Source organism: Oxyura jamaicensis, chromosome 2, assembly GCF_011077185.1.
Source record: "Oxyura jamaicensis isolate SHBP4307 breed ruddy duck chromosome 2, BPBGC_Ojam_1.0, whole genome shotgun sequence".
Classification (NCBI taxonomy): domain Eukaryota; kingdom Metazoa; phylum Chordata; class Aves; order Anseriformes; family Anatidae; genus Oxyura; species Oxyura jamaicensis.
The window spans coordinates 42,824,637-42,832,715 of record NC_048894.1 but is presented as its reverse complement, the minus strand read 5'-3'; the positions used below and the strand labels follow the sequence as shown (position 1 = coordinate 42,832,715).

At 49.4% G+C, this 8,079-nt stretch overlaps 1 long non-coding RNA gene across 2 annotated transcripts in view; it reads right to left on the bottom strand.

Moving 5' to 3' along the window:
• Positions 1 to 7,444: 7,444 nt before the first annotated feature.
• The window catches only part of LOC118161300, a 59,265-nt gene continuing 58,630 nt past the window's right edge, over positions 7,445 to 8,079 (bottom strand). For both annotated transcript variants that reach the window (XR_004747930.1, XR_004747931.1), the window contains exons 4-5: positions 7,950 to 8,032; positions 7,445 to 7,754 (exon numbers count right to left, since the gene is read on the bottom strand). This is a non-coding gene — a long non-coding RNA (uncharacterized LOC118161300). The remainder of the gene's footprint in view (positions 7,755 to 7,949; positions 8,033 to 8,079) is intronic.

The window sequence follows — 8,079 nt, the reverse complement described above, 5'->3', positions numbered from 1 at the left end:
TTTGACCAAACTCCTCATTTTCCACATGGACACAGGAGGGCAGAGCCGTGGTCTTTGCAGGCATTGGCTCTCCCACACCAAGACCCATCCAGCCCATACATCAGCCACGTCTCTAGGAGCATCTTGAGGGGGGCAGTAGCAAAGGCCTTCCTGAAGTCCAGGAAGACAATATCCACTTCTCAGGATATCAGGCAGGTCATTTACAGGCAGGGAGAAGCTTATCAAGTTGATTGAGTATTACTTCCCCTTGGTGAATCCTTGCAGGCTCCTGTTGATTTTCTTGCCCTTCGTGCACCAGGAAGCTTTTCCCACAATTGGCTGCTCCATCACCTCTGACTGTTACCTGACTCTCAAGAGTGTACTCAGGGTTTTGATAGTGGGTTCATAGAATTCCATAATACACTAGGAAATGGAGATTTTTGCTTCTTATTTTTATTACAAGTTACTACAAATTACCACTAGTAAAGCAAAGAGAGACTTAATATAATGACTTAAATGTGCACCTGTGTATATTGCTTGAACTGCTACTGGTGCAGCACTCACCAAACTACTCCAAGGAGTGGGACCAATCGATGGTGGACAAAGTCTCACTTTGGGGCTAATTTGTGTCACGGAGTCTGGAGTCAGCCAGGCATTCTCACTGAGGGTCATGTCTGTTGAGATCTGGCAGAGAGAAGCCCTAGCACAGGGGCTCCTGGAGAGAATCTCCATTTTGTAGAGAAGGTGAGTTATTTTTCACCTTTAGAGCTATTGGGGCTGTAGTACACCACCACCTGGAGCAGCCAATAGCTGATTGCTACCCTCCCAGACTCTTCTCTGCTTTTCCAGGCCCTTTCTATCTTTCCAGGATGCTAAGTTTGTTGTCACAGTTTCTTGTTTTGTGCTTCTTGAGGCTGCCTCTGATCTGTACATGTAGAGACGGCAGCTCAAGGACATTTTTCTTAGGGAGCAAGAGCTCTCAATTCCCACATGCAGGCAATCCAGCAGGGAATGCAGGAGAAAAAGCATGGCTGAGTAAGGACCTTCTGGTCAAACTGAAGTGTGAGTAGAAAATCCGTAGTGAAAGATGCCCCAGCCCATTGCAGGGGTTTTATTAGAACTAGATGATCTTTAAAGGTCCCTTCCAGGCAAATCATTCTATGATTCCCAGCAAGCCCCTCATTGCTGTTGAGTATGAGGTCCAGCCCAACACCTTTCACTGTGGGCTCTTCTTAAACCTTGGATGAGGAAGCTGTCATCAGTGCACTCCAGGACCCTCCTGGATTGCTGATGTCTTGCAGTGTTATCCCTCCAGCAGACAGATGGTAGTTGAAGTCCCCTGTGAGGACTGGGCCCTGCAAATGTGAAGTTTCTCCTACCTATCTGTAGAGGGTCTCATCTACTTCTTTTTTTTCTGGTCAGTTCCTTTTCTTGCACAGGCACAGGGGAAATGGGTGGAGAAGCCTTGGTTTTATTTGGAGGACATGTCAGTAGGGCAGCACTCCCTCACTGACCAGAGACAGGGTGTCTCCAAGGAAGTATGCCAGGTCAGTGTAGGCATCTGCTGGCAGCACATGAAGCAGCAGGTTGTAGAAGAACTCCTGGTTGCAATAGTAGGTGTAGAGCACCACAACACCCAGCGTGAAAGCGACGGCCAGCTCCAAGCACACAAATATAAGGCAGAATGTCCTGTGGGGCAGAAAAAGAGCTGGAAAAAGGGCAGGCTGGACACATCCTGCACCTATGCCAGAAGGGGCTGTTCTGGGAGCCCCACAGGCTGCCCCTCCAGGCATTTCTAATTACTCACTCAGACAGGCTTGGACATGAGCCTCCACAAGCTCAGGAAGACACCTTGGCATTGGGCAAACATGCTGCAGCAGGCGTCCTGGCCATCCCAGTCACTGCCGGGGAACCTGGGTGGGCACTCGGGAACCTGAGGTGATACTCACCACAGGCAGGAAATGGCACATCTTCTCCTCGTCAGCTCCTCCCTCTTCTGTAGGTCAACACAAGGTAGGGACACTTGTCAGGCCCCACCGCACAGTCCAGGCTGATGTTCAAGAGCAGGAGTTACCTGCAGGAGCACAGCCTGGGCCTGGACCAGGTGCTCCATGTTGCTCCTGTCCCTAGGGAGCGCCATGCTGGCAGGGGCAAGGGCAGGGGCTGACATGGGCTCTCCCCCTTACCAGCTGTGCTTCCAGCACCTCTGACAGCACACCCACACCCCCCTCCTGTGTCATGGCCTCCAGTTCCATCTGATGCTGCTGCCTGCAGGTAACAGGATTTTTGGTTGGGTGAGTGAAGAACTTCATCACCACGGGGGCTCCCCAGCAGAATGTGCACACCCCTGGACTGGGATTGGGCTCCTCTGCCACACCAGGTGCTGATCAGAACTCGCTCCCACACTTGATCCCTGGTTGCTTGGCTCCAGCCCTGGTGGTCCCATTGCTCCACTGGGTGCTGTGGAGAATCCCCTGGGTACAAGTGTGGGGCAAGGGAGGGGAGGGGGATAGTCCCCACTCACCAGGCATGTTCTATTTCTGTCTCCTCTATATCACAAATCACAGAATAGTCTAGGTTGGAAGAGACCTCCAAGATCACTGAGTCCAACCTCGACGGAATTGTTGACTCCCTGTGCCTGCTCCAGCCTTCACCCACCCAACCTGTGCCAGCAGGCACCCCAAGGTTCCCCTTGGCCCCTGCATGCTACCTTGGTCTGCTCCTCCTCCTCCTGCAGCTTCTCTTCCGCTTTGGCAACGTGCTGCAAAACAGGCACAGCATTCTGGACACCTGTGCTGGGACCCAGGGACCCTCACTGCTCTCCAGCTCAGGGCCATGCCGTCTAGCTCCCCCACTGCCCCAAGGCACCGGGAGGCCTGCTGACGCACAGTGACAGGCACAGGCAAGTGATGCGACCTCCACCACATTCTGGCACAAATGTCTGGCCTAGCTACAAAGCTGCCTGAAGCCGCTGGGCTGCACAGAAACTGTGCTGGCACCCCCTCTCTGACCCTCTAAGGATGGGCCAACTTCTGCCCTCTGCCTTGCACCACACCTTCAGTCTGCCAGATGCCTTTTCATTCGCTCAAGCTCCTGTGGGAGAGGAAGGGAAGAGGAACAGCCATCAGGGCACTGGGCCACTGCTGTGAGATCTCTGCCTGGCTGGAGATCCTTGCCAGTGTCCCCTCCTGGCTCTCCTTGGGCACTGCGTCCCCTCTCCTACCCAGCCCTGCAGGCACTGAGGGGCAGGAAGAGGGACCCCTGGACCTAACTCCTCCATCTGGGCAACCGTCCCTCCAGCTGCTGGAGCTCCAGACCCATGGGAAGGACACTCATAGGATCACAGAACCATGGAAGGGCTTGGGTTGGAAGGGCCCTTAAAGATCATCAAATTCCAGCCCCCCTGCCATGGGTAGGGACACCTTCCACTAGACCAGGTTGCTCCAAGCTCCATCCAACCTGGCCTTAAATGCTTTCAGGAATGGGGCATCCACAACTTCTCTGAGCAGCCTGTTCCAGTGCCTCACCATCCTCTGAGTAAATACTTTCTTCCTTTTATCTCATCTAAATCTACCCTTTTTTATTTAAAGCCATTACTCCCTGTCATGTATCACTGCACCCCCCAGCTTTCTCCAGCTTTAGGTATTGGAAGGTTGTTACAAAGGTCTCCCTGGAGCTTTCTCTTTTCCAGGCTGAACAGCCCCAATTCTCTCAGCCTGTCTTTGTAGCACAGGTGCTCCAGCCCCTTGATCATCTTTGTGGTGCTCCGCTGGACTCGTTCTAATACCTCCATGTCCTTCTGCTTCTGGGGGCCCCAAAGCTGAACACAGTGCTCCAGATGTGGTCTCAGAAGAGCAGAGTAGAGGGGGACAATCACCTCTCTCGACCTGCTGGCCACGCTTCTTTTGATACAGCCCAGGATACTGTTGGCTTTCTGGGCGGCAAGCACACATTGTTGGCTCATGTCAAGCTTCTCATCCACCTAACCCCCCAGGTCCATCTCCTCACAGTTGCTTTCAATCCATTTGCTGCCCAGCCTGTATTTGTGTTTGGGATTGCCCTGGCCCAGATGCAGGACATTGCATTTTGGTCTTGTTAAACCTCATGAGCCTGTCCAGGTCCCTCTGGATGGCATCCCTTCCCTCCAGCATGTCGACCGCACCACACAGCTTGGTGCCATTGGCAAACTTGCTGAGGGTGCACTCAATCTCACTGTCCACGTCACCGACAAAGATGTTAAATAGTGCCGGTCTCAATACTGACCCCTGAGGAACACCACTTGTTACTGATCTCCACCTGGACATTGAGTGGTTGACCACAACTCTTTGAGTGTGACCATCCCACCAGTTCCTTATCCACCTAGTTCTCCATCCATCAGATCTGTGTCTCTCCAATTTAGAGACAAGGATGTCATGAGGGACAGTGTCACATTTGTTGCTGTGGTCCAGGTAGATATCAGTTGCTCTTCCCCTATCCACCACTGTTGTAACCTCATCACAGAAGATCACAGATTTGTCAGGCATGACCTGCCCTTAGTGAAGCCATGTTGGCTGTCACCAAGCACCTCCTTATTTTCTATTGCTCTTAGCAGAGTCTCCAGGAGGATCTGCTCCATGATCTTGCCAGGCACAGAAGTGAGACTGACCGGCCTGTAACTCCCGGGTCATCCTTTTTCTCTTTTTAAAAATGGGGTTTATATCCCCTCCTCCAGTCAGTGGGAACTACTTAAATGGACTTCAGCAACTTCTCAGGTATGATGGACAGTGGGTGGCAAAGGCTCTGCACCCTCACAAAGGGAGGAAGGCCATGGGGGAGCTTTGTTCCCCTTTAACAGGGAGGAGGAGAACTCCTCCATTTTCAGTTGTGTGTGCCCCCACTCCTATATGACCCCCTTTCCCCTCACCATTTCAACTCCTATGTCCCCCCCAGACCCTCACTGCCACTCACATGTGCCCCCCAGTGTGTAGCCCCATGTCCCCCACCCTGAGGTGCTCTCCCCACATCTCCCCCCCCAGTTTACAGAATCACAGAATTGTAGGGGTTGGAAGGGACCTCAAGAGATCATCGGGACCAACCCCCCTGCCAAAGCAGGTTCCTTACAGCAGGTTGCCCAGGTAGGCCTCCAGATGAGCCTTGAATATCTCCAGAGGAGGAGACCCCACAACCTCCCTGGGCAGCCTGTTCCAGCGCTCCATCATCCTCACCATGAAGAAGTTCTTTCACATATTGGTGCAGAACTTCCTGGGCTTCATCTTGTGGTCATTGCCTCTTGTCCTGTCCCCACAGACCTCTGTAAAGAGGTTGGCCAAATCCCTCTGTCTCCCACACTTCAGGTATTTATAAACATTGATAAGATCCCCCCTCAGTCTTCTTTTCTCAAGGCTGAACAGACCCAGGTCACAGAATCACAGAATCACAAAGTCATCTAGGTTGGAAGAGACCTCCAAGATCACCAAGTCCAACTTCTGACCTAACACTAACAAGTCCTCCACTAAACCATATCCCTAAGCTCTACATCTAAACGTCTTTTCAAGACCTCCAGGGATGGTGACTCAACCACTTCCCTGGGCAGCCCATTCCAATGCCTAACAACCCTTTCGGTAAAGAGATTTTCCTAATATCCAACCTAAACCTCCCCTGGCACAACTTTAGCCCATTCCCCCTCATCCTGTCACCAGGCACGTGGGAGAATAGACCAACCGCCACCTCGCTACAGCCTCCTTCCTTGTGATAAGGTCACCCCTGAGCCTCCTCTTTTCCAGACTGAACAACCCCAGCTCCCTCAGCTGCTCTTCGTAAGACTTGTTCTCCAGACCCCTCACCAGCTTCGTAGCCCTTCTCTGGACTCGCTCGAGCACCTCCATGTCCTTCTTGCAGCAAGGGGCCCAAAACTGAACACAGTACTCGAGGTGCGGCCTCACCAGAGCCGAGTACAGGGGGACAGTCACTTCCCTGGCCCTGCTGGCCACACTGTTTCTTATGCAAGCCAGGATGCTGTTGGCCTTGTTGGCCACCTGAGCACACTGCTGGCTCATATTCAGCTGACTATAAACCAATACTCCCAGGTCCTTCTCTGTCAGGCAGCTTTCTCCTCTCCATGGAAGTCTTTTGGCCACTAATTTACAGCTGGCTTTCTGTCATAGGAATTCCAGTCAGGTCAGTTGCTATTCTTAATTCAAAGCAGCTCCTGTTTTCCAACTGGTGCTTCACAGCTTAGACTCAGGTACACCTCCAATATCTGAGTCTGTTCTATACAGGTAAAACATCTGGCCACAGGCCTCGTGGGTGTACAAGATATTCTACAATGAAAAAGGGTGGAGGCGAGCCAGTTTACCCATGAATCTTGCTCATGATGGGAATACTAACTCAAGGGTTATTTATACTTTGAAGACCAAAGGCATTTTTGCTATGCAATGTAGATATTCTTGCATGCATTTTGAAGTCTTTGTCTCAGTGCAGTAACACTGCACTGTGTACCCTCATTTCCATCTAAGCCTTCTCTGTCAACCCTTACCGCCCTACTCTTTGAAAGAACAATGTACATTCTGATGGCGTATTCCTTTCAGTTTAATTTGCTTTTATTCACATTCTTTGCTATCATATAAAACCGTCTTCTCTACAGTGGTTTGACCTATACTCCCTTGGATTTAGTCACTTGTCAAAATAACCTTAAATATTAAACTATTTCACTCGTTTAGAAGCAAGTTGTAAATATTGCCTTCCACCTTCCTGTGTTTTCATTCTAAATGAGACAGTTGCCTCTCCTTGGCTATTTCCAACATTTTTGTTGTCACATCAGAAACACATATCTCTACAACCCCACAGTTTGAAGTGGTAGAGAATATCTCAGTATTTAAAACAAATTGTATTCCACGGATAGCTAAGTGAATAAAACACTTGAATTAATTTTGTCCTCAGGAGTTCTCACTTATGGAACTTCAGAATTCAAATTGCTTCAAAACTCAGAGTACTTAAAAAACTATACGACCTCCCAGAGATAAAAGTAACAGAAGCCGAAAAGAGTCTGAAGGTGAAAAAATGAGCTACCAAGGCTTAAATCATAACCAGAACAAGGCACTATCTGAGCCCCTTTGATGGGACATCAAAAAACAGTAGTAAAGTCTTTAGTTGCCTAGATGGGATTCTTTGCACATGCTCTGTGTAATCAACATTCATGAAATGTTTTTTGTTTTGAGAAAGGTGGAAGAAATGAGGAAAGGATTCAGGAATAAAAACAGCTGTTGAATTGTGTCACATATGGTAAAAAAAAAAAAAAAAAAAAAACACCTCCTCCCAGCCCAATCACACAGGGAAAACTGCAATATTTCAGGAAGATGACCAGGTTCCAGCAAAGCATTCCACAGCAGGATTACCTTGGCAAGAGGTGCAGATAGTGCAAAGCAAAATCAGATTCATATTGTGAGTAGTTCTCACACATTCTGTTTTTTAAAACAAAACAAAACAAAAAACTATTATCTAAGGCACATCAGAGGTATGCAGCTGTCTCTGAAATTTCTTCACTTGCTTTGAAAATGGTGGCTAGGGCTGTAAACAGGTACTGACAGAAAGTGGAAGCTTTCTGAGGTACCTGAATTCAGACATACTGTGCTAACAGCACCTTACACCATGGAAAAAGTCAGCAGTCACCTTCTGGATCCATTCACAGGTTTCGGATTCCACTCCATTTACAGGGGGTTCATGCTGGAGGTGACAAATGCATGAATCACTGGGGTGAGATGCCCATCTACAAGGAAAGGACAGAGTTTCCTAGTAAGCTGAAAGTAAGCAAAAGCATTTCTAGAAATTAATGCAATTTGATCATACAAGTCTAGTGAGGAGTCAGCCATATAACTTTGATGAATAAGGACTGTATATCTTTGAGTAAGGTGGCAAAAATGTTTTGGCCAGCTCTTCAAAGTGTTTCCCATTTCAGCTAGACACCTGTTGGTCTTGCCTGGATTCAGCCTGACCTGACTGCTCTTCATCTAGGTAGTTACTAGGAGGTATTTTGACATGGTAGAGGTGATGGTGGTTGCATAGCTCGACAGTGGGCCTACAGGAAGACAAGTTTAGGTGGACACACTTTGCAGTAACAGTGTG